This window comes from Diorhabda sublineata, unplaced genomic scaffold (assembly GCF_026230105.1).
Source record: "Diorhabda sublineata isolate icDioSubl1.1 unplaced genomic scaffold, icDioSubl1.1 Dsub_32, whole genome shotgun sequence".
In the NCBI taxonomy this organism is placed as follows: domain Eukaryota; kingdom Metazoa; phylum Arthropoda; class Insecta; order Coleoptera; family Chrysomelidae; genus Diorhabda; species Diorhabda sublineata.
This window is the reverse complement of record NW_026614255.1, coordinates 21,637-41,441: the sequence shown is the minus strand read 5'-3', so window position 1 is coordinate 41,441 and position 19,805 is coordinate 21,637. Positions and strand designations below refer to the sequence as shown.

General features: G+C 45.9%; 2 non-coding genes across 2 annotated transcripts; both read left to right on the top strand.

Moving 5' to 3' along the window:
• Positions 1 to 13,301: 13,301 nt before the first annotated feature.
• Positions 13,302 to 15,223, top strand: LOC130452255 (small subunit ribosomal RNA). The gene has a single exon (XR_008910897.1). It is a non-coding gene; the product is annotated as a small subunit ribosomal RNA (ribosomal RNA).
• Positions 15,224 to 16,392: 1,169 nt separating this feature from the next.
• On the top strand, positions 16,393 to 16,548 carry LOC130452248 (5.8S ribosomal RNA). Its single transcript, XR_008910890.1, has one exon. It is a non-coding gene; the product is annotated as a 5.8S ribosomal RNA (ribosomal RNA).
• The last annotated feature ends 3,257 nt before the right edge of the window (positions 16,549 to 19,805 follow it).

Below are 19,805 nucleotides of genomic sequence, written 5' to 3'. Positions count from 1 at the left end.
CCAGAAGAAAAACTAAACACGGTTTTATAGACACTAGCGCCACCTGCCGGCAAGAAGACAAACTAAACACGGTTTTATAGACACTAGCGCCCTCTGCCGGCCTGAAGCCACGCTTAACACGGTTTTATACACACTAGCGCCACCTGCCGGCCAGAAGACAAACTAAACACGGTTTTATAGACACTAGCGCCCTCTGCCAGCCAGACGCCAAACTTGACACGAATTTACAGACACTAGCGCCCTCTGCCGGCCAGAAGACAAACTAAACACGGTTTTATAGACACTAGCGCCCTCTGCCGGCCAGACGCCAAACTTGACACGAATTTACAGACACTAGCGCCCTCTGCCGGCCAGAAGACAAACTAAACACGGTTTTATAGACACTAGCGCCCTCTGCCGGCCAGGCGCCAAACTTGCACGAATTCACAGACACTAGCGCCACCTGCCGGCCAGAAGCCACACTTAACACGGTTTTATAGACACTAGCGCCCTCTGCCGGCCAGAAGACAAACTAAACACGGTTTTATAGACACTAGCGCCACCTGCCGGCCAGAAGCCACACTTAACACGGTTTTATAGACACTAGCGCCCTCTGCCGGCCAGGCGCCAAACTTGACACGGTTTTTTTTTTCGATGTTATTACTATTTCATACAACTTTTATATGTTACACCTCGACAAGTTCTTATATCCTACCGGCCAGAAGAAAAACTAAACACGGTTTTATAGACACTAGCGCCACCTGCCGGCAAGAAGACAAACTAAACACGGTTTTATAGACACTAGCGCCCTCTGCCGGCCTGAAGCCACGCTTAACACGGTTTTATACACACTAGCGCCACCTGCCGGCCAGAAGACAAACTAAACACGGTTTTATAGACACTAGCGCCCTCTGCCAGCCAGACGCCAAACTTGACACGAATTTACAGACACTAGCGCCCTCTGCCGGCCAGAAGACAAACTAAACACGGTTTTATAGACACTAGCGCCCTCTGCCGGCCAGACGCCAAACTTGACACGAATTTACAGACACTAGCGCCACCTGCCGGCCAGAAGCCACACTTAACACGGTTTTATAGACACTAGCGCCCTCTGCCGGCCAGAAGACAAACTAAACACGGTTTTATAGACACTAGCGCCCTCTGCCGGCCAGGCGCCAAACTTGACACGAATTTACAGACACTAGCGCCACCTGCCGGCCAGAAGCCACACTTAACACGGTTTTATAGACACTAGCGCCCTCTGCCGGCCAGGCGCCAAACTTGACACGAATTTACAGACACTAGCGCCCTCTGCCGGCCAGAAGCCACACTTAACACGGTTTTATAGACACTAGTGCCCTCTACCGGCCAGACGCCAAACTTGACACGAATTTACAGACACTAGCGCCACCTGCCGGCCAGAAGCCACACTTAACACGGTTTTATAGACACTAGCGCCCTCTGCCGGCCAGGCGCCAAACTTGACACGGTTTTTTTTTTTCGATGTTATTACTATTTCATACAACTTTTATATGTTACACCTCGACAAGTTCTTATATCCTACCGGCCAGAAGAAAAACTAAACACGGTTTTATAGACACTAGCGCCACCTGCCGGCAAGAAGACAAACTAAACACGGTTTTATAGACACTAGCGCCCTCTGCCGGCCTGAAGCCACGCTTAACACGGTTTTATACACACTAGCGCCACCTGCCGGCCAGAAGACAAACTAAACACGGTTTTATAGACACTAGCGCCCTCTGCCAGCCAGACGCCAAACTTGACACGAATTTACAGACACTAGCGCCCTCTGCCGGCCAGAAGACAAACTAAACACGGTTTTATAGACACTAGCGCCCTCTGCCGGCCAGACGCCAAACTTGACACGAATTTACAGACACTAGCGCCACCTGCCGGCCAGAAGCCACACTTAACACGGTTTTATAGACACTAGCGCCCTCTGCCGGCCAGGCGCCAAACTTGCACGAATTCACAGACACTAGCGCCACCTGCCGGCCAGAAGCCACACTTAACACGGTTTTATAGACACTAGCGCCCTCTGCCGGCCAGAAGACAAACTAAACACGGTTTTATAGACACTAGCGCCACCTGCCGGCCAGAAGCCACACTTAACACGGTTTTATAGACACTAGCGTCCTCTGCCGGCCAGGCGCCAAACTTGACACGGTTTTTTTTTTTCGATGTTATTACTATTTCATACAACTTTTATATGTTACACCTCGACAAGTTCTTATATCCTACCGGCCAGAAGAAAAACTAAACACGGTTTTATAGACACTAGCGCCACCTGCCGGCAAGAAGACAAACTAAACACGGTTTTATAGACACTAGCGCCCTCTGCCGGCCTGAAGCCACGCTTAACACGGTTTTATACACACTAGCGCCACCTGCCGGCCAGAAGACAAACTAAACACGGTTTTATAGACACTAGCGCCCTCTGCCAGCCAGACGCCAAACTTGACACGAATTTACAGACACTAGCGCCCTCTGCCGGCCAGAAGACAAACTAAACACGGTTTTATAGACACTAGCGCCCTCTGCCGGCCAGACGCCAAACTTGACACGAATTTACAGACACTAGCGCCCTCTGCCGGCCAGAAGACAAACTAAACACGGTTTTATAGACACTAGCGCCCTCTGCCGGCCAGGCGCCAAACTTGCACGAATTCACAGACACTAGCGCCACCTGCCGGCCAGAAGCCACACTTAACACGGTTTTATAGACACTAGCGCCCTCTGCCGGCCAGAAGACAAACTAAACACGGTTTTATAGACACTAGCGCCACCTGCCGGCCAGAAGCCACACTTAACACGGTTTTATAGACACTAGCGCCCTCTGCCGGCCAGGCGCCAAACTTGACACGGTTTTTTTTTTCGATGTTATTACTATTTCATACAACTTTTATATGTTACACCTCGACAAGTTCTTATATCCTACCGGCCAGAAGAAAAACTAAACACGGTTTTATAGACACTAGCGCCACCTGCCGGCAAGAAGACAAACTAAACACGGTTTTATAGACACTAGCGCCCTCTGCCGGCCTGAAGCCACGCTTAACACGGTTTTATACACACTAGCGCCACCTGCCGGCCAGAAGACAAACTAAACACGGTTTTATAGACACTAGCGCCCTCTGCCAGCCAGACGCCAAACTTGACACGAATTTACAGACACTAGCGCCCTCTGCCGGCCAGAAGACAAACTAAACACGGTTTTATAGACACTAGCGCCCTCTGCCGGCCAGACGCCAAACTTGACACGAATTTACAGACACTAGCGCCACCTGCCGGCCAGAAGCCACACTTAACACGGTTTTATAGACACTAGCGCCCTCTGCCGGCCAGAAGACAAACTAAACACGGTTTTATAGACACTAGCGCCCTCTGCCGGCCAGGCGCCAAACTTGACACGAATTTACAGACACTAGCGCCACCTGCCGGCCAGAAGCCACACTTAACACGGTTTTATAGACACTAGCGCCCTCTGCCGGCCAGGCGCCAAACTTGACACGAATTTACAGACACTAGCGCCCTCTGCCGGCCAGAAGCCACACTTAACACGGTTTTATAGACACTAGTGCCCTCTACCGGCCAGACGCCAAACTTGACACGAATTTACAGACACTAGCGCCACCTGCCGGCCAGAAGCCACACTTAACACGGTTTTATAGACACTAGCGCCCTCTGCCGGCCAGGCGCCAAACTTGACACGGTTTTTTTTTTTCGATGTTATTACTATTTCATACAACTTTTATATGTTACACCTCGACAAGTTCTTATATCCTACCGGCCAGAAGAAAAACTAAACACGGTTTTATAGACACTAGCGCCACCTGCCGGCAAGAAGACAAACTAAACACGGTTTTATAGACACTAGCGCCCTCTGCCGGCCTGAAGCCACGCTTAACACGGTTTTATACACACTAGCGCCACCTGCCGGCCAGAAGACAAACTAAACACGGTTTTATAGACACTAGCGCCCTCTGCCAGCCAGACGCCAAACTTGACACGAATTTACAGACACTAGCGCCCTCTGCCGGCCAGAAGACAAACTAAACACGGTTTTATAGACACTAGCGCCCTCTGCCGGCCAGACGCCAAACTTGACACGAATTTACAGACACTAGCGCCACCTGCCGGCCAGAAGCCACACTTAACACGGTTTTATAGACACTAGCGCCCTCTGCCGGCCAGGCGCCAAACTTGCACGAATTCACAGACACTAGCGCCACCTGCCGGCCAGAAGCCACACTTAACACGGTTTTATAGACACTAGCGCCCTCTGCCGGCCAGAAGACAAACTAAACACGGTTTTATAGACACTAGCGCCACCTGCCGGCCAGAAGCCACACTTAACACGGTTTTATAGACACTAGCGTCCTCTGCCGGCCAGGCGCCAAACTTGACACGGTTTTTTTTTTTCGATGTTATTACTATTTCATACAACTTTTATATGTTACACCTCGACAAGTTCTTATATCCTACCGGCCAGAAGAAAAACTAAACACGGTTTTATAGACACTAGCGCCACCTGCCGGCAAGAAGACAAACTAAACACGGTTTTATAGACACTAGCGCCCTCTGCCGGCCTGAAGCCACGCTTAACACGGTTTTATACACACTAGCGCCACCTGCCGGCCAGAAGACAAACTAAACACGGTTTTATAGACACTAGCGCCCTCTGCCAGCCAGACGCCAAACTTGACACGAATTTACAGACACTAGCGCCCTCTGCCGGCCAGAAGACAAACTAAACACGGTTTTATAGACACTAGCGCCCTCTGCCGGCCAGACGCCAAACTTGACACGAATTTACAGACACTAGCGCCCTCTGCCGGCCAGAAGACAAACTAAACACGGTTTTATAGACACTAGCGCCCTCTGCCGGCCAGGCGCCAAACTTGCACGAATTCACAGACACTAGCGCCACCTGCCGGCCAGAAGCCACACTTAACACGGTTTTATAGACACTAGCGCCCTCTGCCGGCCAGAAGACAAACTAAACACGGTTTTATAGACACTAGCGCCACCTGCCGGCCAGAAGCCACACTTAACACGGTTTTATAGACACTAGCGCCCTCTGCCGGCCAGGCGCCAAACTTGACACGGTTTTTTTTTTCGATGTTATTACTATTTCATACAACTTTTATATGTTACACCTCGACAAGTTCTTATATCCTACCGGCCAGAAGAAAAACTAAACACGGTTTTATAGACACTAGCGCCACCTGCCGGCAAGAAGACAAACTAAACACGGTTTTATAGACACTAGCGCCCTCTGCCGGCCTGAAGCCACGCTTAACACGGTTTTATACACACTAGCGCCACCTGCCGGCCAGAAGACAAACTAAACACGGTTTTATAGACACTAGCGCCCTCTGCCAGCCAGACGCCAAACTTGACACGAATTTACAGACACTAGCGCCCTCTGCCGGCCAGAAGACAAACTAAACACGGTTTTATAGACACTAGCGCCCTCTGCCGGCCAGACGCCAAACTTGACACGAATTTACAGACACTAGCGCCACCTGCCGGCCAGAAGCCACACTTAACACGGTTTTATAGACACTAGCGCCCTCTGCCGGCCAGGCGCCAAACTTGCACGAATTCACAGACACTAGCGCCACCTGCCGGCCAGAAGCCACACTTAACACGGTTTTATAGACACTAGCGCCCTCTGCCGGCCAGAAGACAAACTAAACACGGTTTTATAGACACTAGCGCCCTCTGCCGGCCAGGCGCCAAACTTGACACGAATTTACAGACACTAGCGCCACCTGCCGGCCAGAAGCCACACTTAACACGGTTTTATAGACACTAGCGCCCTCTGCCGGCCAGACGCCAAACTTGACACGAATTTACAGACACTAGCGCCCTCTGCCGGCCAGAAGCCACACTTAACACGGTTTTATAGACACTAGTGCCCTCTACCGGCCAGACGCCAAACTTGACACGAATTTACAGACACTAGCGCCACCTGCCGGCCAGAAGCCACACTTAACACGGTTTTATAGACACTAGCGCCCTCTGCCGGCCAGACGCCAAACTTGACACGGTTTTTTTTTTTCGATGTTATTACTATTTCATACAACTTTTATATGTTACACCTCGACAAGTTCTTATATCCTACCGGCCAGAAGAAAAACTAAACACGGTTTTATAGACACTAGCGCCACCTGCCGGCAAGAAGACAAACTAAACACGGTTTTATAGACACTAGCGCCCTCTGCCGGCCTGAAGCCACGCTTAACACGGTTTTATACACACTAGCGCCACCTGCCGGCCAGAAGACAAACTAAACACGGTTTTATAGACACTAGCACCCTCTGCCAGCCAGACGCCAAACTTGACACGAATTTACAGACACTAGCGCCCTCTGCCGGCCAGAAGACAAACTAAACACGGTTTTATAGACACTAGCGCCCTCTGCCGGCCAGACGCCAAACTTGACACGAATTTACAGACACTAGCGCCACCTGCCGGCCAGAAGCCACACTTAACACGGTTTTATAGACACTAGCGCCCTCTGCCGGCCAGGCGCCAAACTTGCACGAATTCACAGACACTAGCGCCACCTGCCGGCCAGAAGCCACACTTAACACGGTTTTATAGACACTAGCGCCCTCTGCCGGCCAGAAGACAAACTAAACACGGTTTTATAGACACTAGCGCCACCTGCCGGCCAGAAGCCACACTTAACACGGTTTTATAGACACTAGCGCCCTCTGCCGGCCAGAAGACAAACTAAACACGGTTTTATAGACACTAGCGCCCTCTGCCGGCCAGGCGCCAAACTTGACACGAATTTACAGACACTAGCGCCACCTGCCGGCCAGAAGCCACACTTAACACGGTTTTATAGACACTAGCGCCCTCTGCCGGCCAGACGCCAAACTTGACACGAATTTACAGACACTAGCGCCCTCTGCCGGCCAGAAGCCACACTTAACACGGTTTTATAGACACTAGTGCCCTCTACCGGCCAGACGCCAAACTTGACACGAATTTACAGACACTAGCGCCACCTGCCGGCCAGAAGCCACACTTAACACGGTTTTATAGACACTAGCGCCCTCTGCCGGCCAGAAGACAAACTAAACACGGTTTTATAGACACTAGCGCCCTCTGCCGGCCAGGCGCCAAACTTGACACGAATTTACAGACACTAGCGCCACCTGCCGGCCAGAAGCCACACTTAACACAGTTTTATAGACACTAGCGCCCTCTGCCGGCCAGGCGCCAAACTTGACACGAATTTACAGACACTAGCGCCCTCTGCCGGCCAGAAGCCACACTTAACACGGTTTTATAGACACTAGTGCCCTCTACCGGCCAGACGCCAAACTTGACACGAATTTACAGACACTAGCGCCACCTGCCGGCCAGAAGCCACACTTAACACGGTTTTATAGACACTAGCGCCCTCTGCCGGCCAGGCGCCAAACTTGACACGGTTTTTTTTTTTCGATGTTATTACTATTTCATACAACTTTTATATGTTACACCTCGACAAGTTCTTATATCCTACCGGCCAGAAGAAAAACTAAACACGGTTTTATAGACACTAGCGCCACCTGCCGGCAAGAAGACAAACTAAACACGGTTTTATAGACACTAGCGCCCTCTGCCGGCCTGAAGCCACGCTTAACACGGTTTTATACACACTAGCGCCACCTGCCGGCCAGAAGACAAACTAAACACGGTTTTATAGACACTAGCGCCCTCTGCCAGCCAGACGCCAAACTTGACACGAATTTACAGACACTAGCGCCCTCTGCCGGCCAGAAGACAAACTAAACACGGTTTTATAGACACTAGCGCCCTCTGCCGGCCAGACGCCAAACTTGACACGAATTTACAGACACTAGCGCCACCTGCCGGCCAGAAGCCACACTTAACACGGTTTTATAGACACTAGCGCCCTCTGCCGGCCAGGCGCCAAACTTGCACGAATTCACAGACACTAGCGCCACCTGCCGGCCAGAAGCCACACTTAACACGGTTTTATAGACACTAGCGCCCTCTGCCGGCCAGAAGACAAACTAAACACGGTTTTATAGACACTAGCGCCACCTGCCGGCCAGAAGCCACACTTAACACGGTTTCATAGACACTAGCGCCCTCTGCCGGCCAGGCGCCAAACTTGACACGAATTTACAGACACTAGCGCCCTCTGCCGGCCAGAAGCCACACTTAACACGGTTTTATAGACACTAGTGCCCTCTACCGGCCAGACGCCAAACTTGACACGAATTTACAGACACTAGCGCCACCTGCCGGCCAGAAGCCACACTTAACACGGTTTTATAGACACTAGCGCCCTCTGCCGGCCAGGCGCCAAACTTGACACGGTTTTTTTTTTTCGATGTTATTACTATTTCATACAACTTTTATATGTTACACCTCGACAAGTTCTTATATCCTACCGGCCAGAAGAAAAACTAAACACGGTTTTATAGACACTAGCGCCACCTGCCGGCAAGAAGACAAACTAAACACGGTTTTATAGACACTAGCGCCCTCTGCCGGCCTGAAGCCACGCTTAACACGGTTTTATACACACTAGCGCCACCTGCCGGCCAGAAGACAAACTAAACACGGTTTTATAGACACTAGCGCCCTCTGCCAGCCAGACGCCAAACTTGACACGAATTTACAGACACTAGCGCCCTCTGCCGGCCAGAAGACAAACTAAACACGGTTTTATAGACACTAGCGCCCTCTGCCGGCCAGACGCCAAACTTGACACGAATTTACAGACACTAGCGCCACCTGCCGGCCAGAAGCCACACTTAACACGGTTTTATAGACACTAGCGCCCTCTGCCGGCCAGGCGCCAAACTTGCACGAATTCACAGACACTAGCGCCACCTGCCGGCCAGAAGCCACACTTAACACGGTTTTATAGACACTAGCGCCCTCTGCCGGCCAGAAGACAAACTAAACACGGTTTTATAGACACTAGCGCCACCTGCCGGCCAGAAGCCACACTTAACACGGTTTCATAGACACTAGCGCCCTCTGCCGGCCAGGCGCCAAACTTGACACGAATTTACAGACACTAGCGCCCTCTGCCGGCCAGAAGCCACACTTAACACGGTTTTATAGACACTAGTGCCCTCTACCGGCCAGACGCCAAACTTGACACGAATTTACAGACACTAGCGCCACCTGCCGGCCAGAAGCCACACTTAACACGGTTTTATAGACACTAGCGCCCTCTGCCGGCCAGGCGCCAAACTTGACACGGTTTTTTTTTTTCGATGTTATTACTATTTCATACAACTTTTATATGTTACACCTCGACAAGTTCTTATATCCTACCGGCCAGAAGAAAAACTAAACACGGTTTTATAGACACTAGCGCCACCTGCCGGCAAGAAGACAAACTAAACACGGTTTTATAGACACTAGCGCCCTCTGCCGGCCTGAAGCCACGCTTAACACGGTTTTATACACACTAGCGCCACCTGCCGGCCAGAAGACAAACTAAACACGGTTTTATAGACACTAGCGCCCTCTGCCAGCCAGACGCCAAACTTGACACGAATTTACAGACACTAGCGCCCTCTGCCGGCCAGAAGACAAACTAAACACGGTTTTATAGACACTAGCGCCCTCTGCCGGCCAGACGCCAAACTTGACACGAATTTACAGACACTAGCGCCACCTGCCGGCCAGAAGCCACACTTAACACGGTTTTATAGACACTAGCGCCCTCTGCCGGCCAGGCGCCAAACTTGCACGAATTCACAGACACTAGCGCCACCTGCCGGCCAGAAGCCACACTTAACACGGTTTTATAGACACTAGCGCCCTCTGCCGGCCAGAAGACAAACTAAACACGGTTTTATAGACACTAGCGCCACCTGCCGGCCAGAAGCCACACTTAACACGGTTTTATAGACACTAGCGCCCTCTGCCGGCCAGGCGCCAAACTTGACACGGTTTTTTTTTTCGATGTTATTACTATTTCATACAACTTTTATATGTTACACCTCGACAAGTTCTTATATCCTACCGGCCAGAAGAAAAACTAAACACGGTTTTATAGACACTAGCGCCCTCTGCCGGCCAGGCGCCAAACTTGACACGAATTTACAGACACTAGCGCCACCTGCCGGCCAGAAGCCACACTTAACACGGTTTTATAGACACTAGCGCCCTCTGCCGGCCAGGCGCCAAACTTGACACGAATTTACAGACACTAGCGCCACCTGCCGGCCAGAAGCCACACTTAACACGGTTTTATAGACACTAGCGCCCTCTGCCGGCCAGGCGCCAAACTTGCACGAATTCACAGACACTAGCGCCACCTGCCGGCCAGAAGCCACACTTAACACGGTTTTATAGACACTAGCGCCCTCTGCCGGCCAGAAGACAAACTAAACACGGTTTTATAGACACTAGCGCCCTCTGCCAGCCAGACGCCAAACTTGACACGAATTTACAGACACTAGCGCCCTCTGCCGGCCAGAAGACAAACTAAACACGGTTTTATAGACACTAGCGCCCTCTGCCGGCCAGACGCCAAACTTGACACGAATTTACAGACACTAGCGCCACCTGCCGGCCAGAAGCCACACTTAACACGGTTTTATAGACACTAGCGCCCTCTGCCGGCCAGACGCCAAACTTGACACGAATTTACAGACACTAGCGCCCTCTGCCGGCCTGAAGCCACGCTTAACACTTTTATATAATATACCTCGAACGGCTCCTACATACAAAACATCTCCATTCAATTTTCGCAATTCATCTTTTTCGACAAGTTCTTATATCGAGCGGAATATAATTTCATACTACTTGTTTTTCATTATTATCACTAATTTAATACAACTTTTATATAATACATCTCGGACGTTCATACATCGAGCGGCGATCTAATTTCATAATACTTTTTTCCGTTATTGTTAATATTTTCATAGCACTTTTATATAATATACCTCGAACGGCTCCTACATACAAAACATCTCCATTCAACTTTCACAATTCATCTTTTTCGACAAGTTCATATATTTAGGGAAAATCTCATTTCATAATACTTGTTTTTCATAATTATTACTATTTTCATACAACTTTTATATAATATATCTCGTACGTTCGTTCATCGAGCGGCGATCTAATTTCATAATACATTTTTTCCGTTATTGTCAATATTTTCCATAACACTTTTATATAATATACCTCGAACGGTTCCTACATACAAAACATCTCCATTCAACTTTTACAATTCATCTTTTTCGACAAGTTCATATATTTAGGGAAAATCTCATTTCATAATACTTGTTTTTCATAATTATTACTATTTTCATACAACTTTTATATAATACATCTCGTACGTTCGTTCATCGAGCGGCGATCTAATTTCATAATACATTTTTTCCGTTATTGTTAATATTTTCCATAACACTTTTATATAATATACCTCGAACGGTTCCTACATACAAAACATCTCCATTCAACTTTCACAATTCATCTTTTTCGACAAGTTCATATATTTAGGGAAAATCTCATTTCATAATACTTGTTTTTCATAATTATTACTATTTTCATACAACTTTTATATAATACATCTCGTACGTTCGTTCATCGAGCGGCGATCTAATTTCATAATACATTTTTTCCGTTATTGTCAATATTTTCCATAACACTTTTATATAATATACCTCGAACGGTTCCTACATACAAAACATCTCCATTCAACTTTCACAATTCATCTTTTTCGACAAGTTCATATATTTAGGGAAAATCTCATTTCATAATACTTGTTTTTCATAATTATTACTATTTTCATACAACTTTTATATAATACATCTCGTACGTTCGTTCATCGAGCGGCGATCTAATTTCATAATACATTTTTTCCGTTATTGTTAATATTTTCCATAACACTTTTATATAATATACCTCGAACGGTTCCTACATACAAAACATCTCCATTCAACTTTCACAATTCATCTTTTTCGACAAGTTCATATATTTAGGGAAAATCTCATTTCATAATACTTGTTTTTCATAATTATTACTTTTTTCATACAACTTTTATATAATACATCTCGTACGTTCGTTCATCGAGCGGCGATCTAATTTCATAATACATTTTTTCCGTTATTGTCAATATTTTCAATAACACTTTTATATAATATACCTCGAACGGCTCCTACACACAAAACGTCTCCATTCAACTTTCACAATTCATCTTTTTCGACAAGTTCATATATTTAGGGAAAATCTCATTTCATAATACTTGTTTTTCATTATTATCACTATTTTCATACAACTTTTATATAATACATCTCGTACGTTCGTACATCGAGCGGCAATCTAATTTCATAATACTTTTTTTCCGTTATTGTTAATATTTTCCATAACACTTTTACGTCTCGGACGGTATGAAGTTTCATAATACTTCTTTTTAATATTCATAATACATCTTTTATATATTTTCACTATACATCTTTATTAATGTTAATGTAGAAAGCGTACCGTTGTACAGCGCACATATATGTGTGGTGTATCGAAGTTGACGTCTCGTTAAATTTTAATGAACTCGTTATAATTTACGTAAAGACGTTGTATCGGTCATTCCACATTATAGTGGATTATATAGTTTTCTGAAAGGGTCCCCGTTCTCCTCCAATATATTATCGTATATTGCTAGCGGTTCCCTTTTTAGATATTATATCAATTTATCCACAAATTAAATATATATTGCGAGATCGCGAATTTAGCTAGCGTTTTACCGCGAGCGATTCATATGCGATCGTCTATAAAAATATATATAATAATATAACATTTATATTATTACACAACATTGCGATAACTCTCATTATTCCGAGCGAGAATAAAAATTTCGTTCATTATTATCTAATTGTAAACCATGTCGCTTACAATCTAGCGAAGGGTAGAGATAATGTCGAAATTCTATTCCGGTCGACGTAATTATATCTTATTTAAAATATCATTTCGATTAAATTTTAGATAAATTTATAGTCGATTCGGTGAAAATTTTATGAAATATAAGAAAAATATATTATAATATATAAAGCGTGGCGCCGAAAATTATATATTTTCAATAATAAGCGCAGCAAACACCACGCAAACGAAAAAGTAAATAACAATGTGTTTATTATATACGAGAATATAGATGAATATAAAATATTATGTGTATAAATATAAAATATATGTAATATGAAAAAACGTCATCATAATTCTCATCCTCACATTATGTGGTGGATATTGTTATTAAAACTTTTTCGATAATAGTTTTATTATATATAAAATACACAAATAGTAGTTCCCTGGTTGATCCTGCCAGTAGTCATATGCTTGTCTCAAAGATTAAGCCATGCATGTCTCAGTACAAGCCAAATTAAGGTGAAACCGCGAAAGGCTCATTAAATCAGTTATGGTTCCTTAGATCGTACCCACATTTACTTGGATAACTGTGGTAATTCTAGAGCTAATACATGCAAACAGAGTTCCGACCGGAGACGGAAGGAGCGCTTTTATTAGATCAAAACCAATCGGTGGCGGGCTTGCTCGTCATCGTACAATTTGGTGACTCTGAATAACTTTTCGCTGATCGCACGGTCTCGCACCGGCGACGCATCTTTCAAATGTCTGCCTTATCAACTGTCGATGGTAGGTTCTGCGCCTACCATGGTTGTAACGGGTAACGGGGAATCAGGGTTCGATTCCGGAGAGGGAGCCTGAGAAACGGCTACCACATCCAAGGAAGGCAGCAGGCGCGCAAATTACCCACTCCCGGCACGGGGAGGTAGTGACGAAAAATAACGATACGGGACTCATCCGAGGCCCCGTAATCGGAATGAGTACACTCTAAACCCTTTAACGAGGATCAATTGGAGGGCAAGTCTGGTGCCAGCAGCCGCGGTAATTCCAGCTCCAATAGCGTATATTAAAGTTGTTGCGGTTAAAAAGCTCGTAGTCGAATCTGTGTCCCACGCCGCTGGTTCATCGTACGCGGTGTCAACTGGCGTGTCGTGGGACGTCCTGCCGGTGGGCTTAGCTCGCAAGGGCGGCCCAACTCAATCCCGCCGCGGTGCTCTTGACTGAGTGTCGAGGTGGGCCGGCACGTTTACTTTGAACAAATTAGAGTGCTTAAAGCAGGCCAAAATTTTGCCTGAATACTGTGTGCATGGAATAATGGAATAGGACCTCGGTTCTATTTTGTTGGTTTTCGGAACCCCGAGGTAATGATTAATAGGAACGGATGGGGGCATTCGTATTGCGACGTTAGAGGTGAAATTCTTGGATCGTCGCAAGACGGACAGAAGCGAAAGAATTTGCCAAAAACGCTTTCATTGATCAAGAACGAAAGTTAGAGGTTCGAAGGCGATCAGATACCGCCCTAGTTCTAACCATAAACGATGCCAGCTAGCGATCCGCCGACGTTCCTCCGATGACTCGGCGGGCAGCTTCCGGGAAACCAAAGCTTTTGGGTTCCGGGGGAAGTATGGTTGCAAAGCTGAAACTTAAAGGAATTGACGGAAGGGCACCACCAGGAGTGGAGCCTGCGGCTTAATTTGACTCAACACGGGAAACCTCACCAGGCCCGGACACCGGAAGGATTGACAGATTGAGAGCTCTTTCTTGATTCGGTGGGTGGTGGTGCATGGCCGTTCTTAGTTGGTGGAGCGATTTGTCTGGTTAATTCCGATAACGAACGAGACTCTAGCCTGCTAACTAGGCGTATTTCGACATCCCAAAGGCCCGTCGGTATTGAGTTTCGGCTCTTGCCGTTCGCGGTTTTTACTGTCGGCGTACAAATAATTCTTCTTAGAGGGACAGGCGGCTTCTAGCCGCACGAGATTGAGCAATAACAGGTCTGTGATGCCCTTAGATGTTCTGGGCCGCACGCGCGCTACACTGAAGGAATCAGCGTGTCCTCCCTGGCCGAGCGGCCCGGGTAACCCGCTGAACCTCCTTCGTGCTAGGGATTGGGGCTTGCAATTGTTCCCCATGAACGAGGAATTCCCAGTAAGCGCGAGTCATAAGCTCGCGTTGATTACGTCCCTGCCCTTTGTACACACCGCCCGTCGCTACTACCGATTGAATGATTTAGTGAGGTCTTCGGACTGAGCGCGGTGGCGTTTCGGCGTCGCCGATGCTTCGGAAAGATGACCAAACTTGATCATTTAGAGGAAGTAAAAGTCGTAACAAGGTTTCCGTAGGTGAACCTGCGGAAGGATCATTACAGAGTATTTGTTCGTTTTTAAACAAAAAATAAAAAAACGAAATCAAGTCTGTATTATTATATTATATATAATTGTGAAAGAAATTTTTCTTTTCTACAAAATAATCGAACTCTTCAAAAGAAAATTTATATATGATATAAATATATGATGTATATATATTGAAATTTTTTTTTTTTTTTTTATAAAATTCGAACAAGTTTCGAATAATATTTAAAAAAAAAAAAGATAAATATATTTCATACGTCTATAAAATATATATCTACATATATAAATTTACAGTAAAAATAACGAAAAATTTTTATCATAGATTAGTAGAAGGAGTCGACGACGACGACGACGACGAACGACGATGACGACACAATAGTAGTAACAATATATTTTTATTATTATATATATATATATATATATTAACGATTGACAGAACGATCATTAACAAAATTTCTTGTTAACTAAAAACGTTCTAATATAAAGAATCGTTATTATAATAAACGAAAAATATATAGATTATTGAAACGTCGTCTGTTGTTGTTGTTGTTGTTGTTGTTGTCGTCGTGTGTGTCTGTCTTCTGTATTTTTATGGAGAAATTTTATTTCGTTTTTTTATTATTACATAAGTTTTTTATCGATCGAAGGTAATACAAAAAAATTTCGACAATATTATATGTGATGATGATTATGTGAGATGATAAGACATTTTCTTCATCCGGGTACCTAAACGAAACTTTTAAGCACGTGTCGATTCTTTCGATATGTATAAAAATTCGTTTTAGAAATAATATTTCACGTATTATTTCGAAGGTGTTCGAAGATTTACGCCCGACCGTGTCGAAATTTGTATAAAACTTTCAAGATTAAAAAACTTGTAATAATTAAGAGGAATATATCGTGCGAGATATCTGTCTATGCGCGCCTCGTTTGTAATAAAACATGTGCAGCGGTTAAAATTTATCGGATATTTTTAAGTACGATATTATAATTTCTCTAAAATTTATATATAATTACCATTTAATAAATAATATATATATATATATATATATATATATATATATATAAATGTCGTTAGATAATTCTATACGCGTATAAAATATTATAATATTATTATTAATTTAATAATCAAATATTAAAAATACGACGAATAGAATATGAGAAAACGACATAATAAAATGATTACCCTGAACGGTGAATCACTTGGCTCGTGGGTCGATGAAGAACGCAGCTAATTGCGCGTCAACTTGTGAACTGCAGGACACATGAACATCGACATTTCGAACGCACATTGCGGTCCTCGGATACTCGTTCCCGGACCACTCCTGACTGAGGGTCGTATCAATTTAAAAGACTGCTTAGAATTTAAAATTTTTCAATTTATTATAGAAAAATAAATGACTAAGCGTGTTGGATGTGTGAGACACAATAACGCACACTAAAAGAAAACACACGCACATACTATAAACTTGTGCGTATTTTTTTTTTGTGCGGCATCCTAAAATGCGAAAAGCAGCGTAAATTTTTTATAGAAAAAATTTGCGCAATTTTTGAACACAACGACGCTATTACTACCATAAATTGATCGTGTGTATTTTTATATGAAATACATAAAATTTGTTTGGTAGAGTTATATTTACGTATATATAGTCGATAAATAAGTGTATATATTATATATATTTAAAATGATAACGCGGTCGTCGTGTCCGAGAGAAATAATAAAGTTTCGAAGACTGGACGTCTGACCAGTGTTTTTTTTTATATCATTTATACTGTATCGACAAAATATATGAATTATATATATATATATATATATATATATATATATATATATATATGTATAACTTGCTCTGCCGCCTCTATAAATAAAAACAAATAATGTTATATTTCGTATAATGTGATTAAACACACGTTTTTTTTTTTTGTGATATTTTAGCGAATTGTATTTAAATATTATAGATATATTATAATATATCGACCTCAGAGCAGGTGAGATTACCCGCTGAATTTAAGCATATTACTAAGCGGAGGAAAAGAAACTAACTAGGATTCCCTTAGTAGCTGCGAGCGAACAGGGAAAAGCCCAGCACCGAATCCCGTGGTCGATATCGGCCACCGGGAAATGTGGTGTTAGGGAGGATCCGTTTATCACGAGATCGTGCGGCGCGTCCAAGTCCTTCTTGAACGGGGCCACAGCCCATAGAGGGTGCCAGGCCCGTAGCGACCGTTGCCGATTGCGTGAGGATCTCTCCTGAGAGTCGGGTTGCTTGAGAGTGCAGCCCTAAGTGGGTGGTAAACTCCATCTAAGGCTAAATATGACCACGAGACCGATAGCGAACAAGTACCGTGAGGGAAAGTTGAAAAGCACTTTGAAGAGAGAGTTCAAGAGTACGTGAAACCGTTCAGGGGTAAACCTGAGAAACCCGAAAGGTCGAAAGAGGAAATTCATTCGCGTTTCGATAATTGAAGTTGAACGTTTGTATGACGGATATTGTTGTTGTTTCGGCAACACAATAAATCGCGTTTTACGTTTTTCTAATCGATATCGAACGCGTGCACTTTTCCTCTAGTAGGACGTCGTGATCCGTTGGGTGTCTGTTTAAGACTCGAGGTGGAGACCACTTGATTTTTTCATGCGGACCCTCGATATTCCGACAGACTCGCTCGACGGTACAAATATGGCGCGGGGCCGCTAAATTATAATTAGCGTTCGGCCCGTAGCAAGAGCGTTTCGTGTTTGACGGTAATCGGACATAATGCCGATTCTGTCCCGGAACGACTGTTGGTACGGTGTTCTCGAACAGACCTCGTTTCGAAACGCCGATCAACGACGCTATCGATTTGGGTAATTTCAGGACCCGTCTTGAAACACGGACCAAGGAGTCTAGCATGTGCGCGAGTCATTGGGAAATAACTAAACCTAAAGGCGTAATGAAAGTAAAGGTTTACCTCGCGTAGACCAAGGGAGGATAAGCGATTTGCTTTTTTAATAAATTGGATCGCTTCGCACTCCCGGGGCGTCTCGTTCTCATTACGAGAAGAGGCGCACCAAGAGCGTACACGCTGGGACCCGAAAGATGGTGAACTATGCCTGGTCAGGACGAAGTCAGGGGAAACCCTGATGGAGGTCCGTAGCGATTCTGACGTGCAAATCGATCGTCGGAACTGGGTATAGGGGCGAAAGACTAATCGAACCATCTAGTAGCTGGTTCCCTCCGAAGTTTCCCTCAGGATAGCTGGCGCTCGTAGCGTACGAGTTTCATCCGGTAAAGCGAATGATTAGAGGCATTGGGGTCGAAACGACCTCAACCTATTCTCAAACTTTAAATGGGTGAGATCTCCGGCTTGCTCGAACTTATGAAGCCGCGAGACTCGAATCAGAGTGCCAAGTGGGCCATTTTTGGTAAGCAGAACTGGCGCTGTGGGATGAACCAAACGTCGAGTTAAAGCGCCAAAATCGACGCTTATGGGATACCATGAAAGGCGTTGGTAACTTAAGACAGCAGGACGGTGGCCATGGAAGTCGGAATCCGCCAAGGAGTGTGTAACAACTCATCTGCCGAAGTTACTAGCCCTGAAAATGGATGGCGCTGAAGCGTCGTGCTTATACTCGACCGTCAGCGGCATGTGCGGTTCGCGTTTTGCGCGCGACCATGAAGCTCTGACGAGTAGGAGGGTCGCGGCGGTGTGCGCAGAAGGATTGGCCGTGAGGCCGTCTGGAGCCGCCGTCGGTGCAGATCTTGGTGGTAGTAGCAAATACTCCAGCGAGGCCCTGGAGGACTGACGTGGAGAAGGGTTTCGTGTGAACAGCCGTTGCACACGAGTCAGTCGATCCTAAGCCCTAGGCGAAAGCCGATGTTGATGTGGTGTAGCTTTATTATTTACGTACGTACGTACGTGTGTACGTGTACACAAACACGTAAAAAGTTTGTACACACCCATCGGGCGAAAGGGAATCCGGTTCCTATTCCGGAACCCGGCAGCGGAACCGTCAAAAAGTCGGGCCCTCGCAAGAGAGTTCGTCGGGGTAACCCAAAAGGACCTGGAGACGCCGTCGGGAGATCCGGGAAGAGTTTTCTTTTCTGCATAAGCGTTCGAGTTCCATGGAATCCTCTAGCAGGGAGATATGGTTTGGAACGCGAAGAGCACCGCAGTTGCAGCGGTGTCCGGATCTTCCCCTCGGACCTTGAAAATCCAGGAGAGGGCCACGTGGAGGCTCGCGCCGGTTCGTACCCATATCCGCAGCAGGTCTCCAAGGTGAAGAGCCTCTAGTCGATAGAATAATGTAGGTAAGGGAAGTCGGCAAATTGGATCCGTAACTTCGGGATAAGGATTGGCTCTGAGGATCGGGGCGTGTCGGGCTTGGCGAGGAAGTGGGTCACGGCTGACGTGCCGGGCCTGGGCGAGGTGAAGTAATTGGAGCATCTCTCTCCTTCCTTCATGGTTGGAGTATTTGTGATGATTATGGATCCGAGTTCGGTCCCGTGCCTTGGCCTCCCGCGGAACCGTCTTGCTGCGAGGTTCCATATTACCTTAATCGGTATTTGGATATCCTCTTCGGCCGCCATTCAACGGTCAGCTCAGAACTGGCACGGA